Source organism: Penaeus monodon, chromosome 32, assembly GCF_015228065.2.
Source record: "Penaeus monodon isolate SGIC_2016 chromosome 32, NSTDA_Pmon_1, whole genome shotgun sequence".
NCBI classification, from domain to species: domain Eukaryota; kingdom Metazoa; phylum Arthropoda; class Malacostraca; order Decapoda; family Penaeidae; genus Penaeus; species Penaeus monodon.
The window spans coordinates 27733804-27735378 of record NC_051417.1 but is presented as its reverse complement, the minus strand read 5'-3'; positions in this window follow the sequence as shown (position 1 = coordinate 27735378).

Below are 1575 nucleotides of genomic sequence, written 5' to 3'. Positions count from 1 at the left end.
CGAAATACCGATCCCTAATGAGATCCACCGCACATTTTCTGAACCCCTAAAACTGACTAAAGTAATCAATTTCGATTTTGATAAAATCAAAAAAAACAAATTCAAGATTATATCTGTCAAGCGCTTTCATAATTAGCATACAAAATTCCATACGATACTGGAGAGTTTTTTATGTAGTTACGGAGGACCCCCGCGTCTGAGACTGGGTTCACCGGACCCCAGGAGTTCGACCGAACCCAGGTTAAGAACCTCTGCCTCGGCGTATGACTGGCTAGGAGGTAACGCGCAGACCTGCCACTGAGTTGACCGGATATCGCTTTCCATGTCAGGACGCAGGAATTTCCAATACAGCTAGACAATGAAGGTGTTGTTGGGTCACGGTCTGCCTGATTGCTATATGGCCGAGGCTGACTCGGTCCCACGTGCGCAGAGAGAGGTCGTAGGTGTGTACTGCAATGCTTGCACTTCCTTTTCGCTTTTTCACTCATTCGTGATCTTTAGAGGTCTCTGTTTCTCTTTTAACAATCATTCTCTTCAACGCTGGCTTAAGAAGACAAGAGGAAATCTGTGATAATTCCTTCAATCTTTTTATAACCATATGAAGCTAATGTTCAATTTATCGACATGCATATAGATGGATAGATAGGATCCATAACTAAGAAACTAATTGTTTGATATACTACCTTAGCATGCTATCCATTTAGTCACACAGTTCCCAACATATCATCAATCCTGTTCTTCTATATAATAATGTTAAATCACAGGAACCATATGGCGTTAGATTGATTTACCACATTAGTATCGGAATGCCCAAAAAAAGTTAAATAGAAATATTAATTTTATTCTAGCTTAATATCGTGTGCGAATGGATCCTATCTGCCTTGTGTTTCTCTTCTGACAATTCTATATTGGACAGTTTGCAAAGAGGTGTGTATATATAAATTTTACCAATTTCATAATTATAGTGGGGTACACTAATTTATGGAGATTGTTTATTGTTGTTCTCTGTGCTCTTTAATTTGTCTCATTTGTTTCTCTTTAGTGAATATTAGCTACAAAATAAAGTTTAAAAAATGAATGGGCTGCATTCGAACACGATATGACCCTTGCCTTCAACTCAAGTGTGATCAAATGCTTTGAAATCGAATGACTTTACTTGTTCCCGTTTTTAATACCCCCTTTCAGAGGAACAAGTCTAAATATAAACTCTGAACGCACGTCATTTGAATGAATGGAGAGCGACACGATTATTTTATATTACCCAATCAGCTTCTTAGTTATAGAAGAGGGGCGTGGCTTCTGGACAGATACGAAATAAGGGGATTAAAGTAATTAGCATCCTAGAACGGAATCACTTTGCGATGGTTCCACCTGCCATGCTGTGCAAGACCCATTAAAAAGACGAATGATTAGAAAATCGAGATTAACGGAAGAAAATTGTTCATATGGTGCGCTGCTACCTTAGGTGTCGCTTGGAACTAACAAAAAGGAAATAGCTTGAGAGTGGTAAACGCAAGGGAATGCATAAGATATTGTTGAGATGCGCATGTGCGAAGGCGAGATGGGGAGAATGCG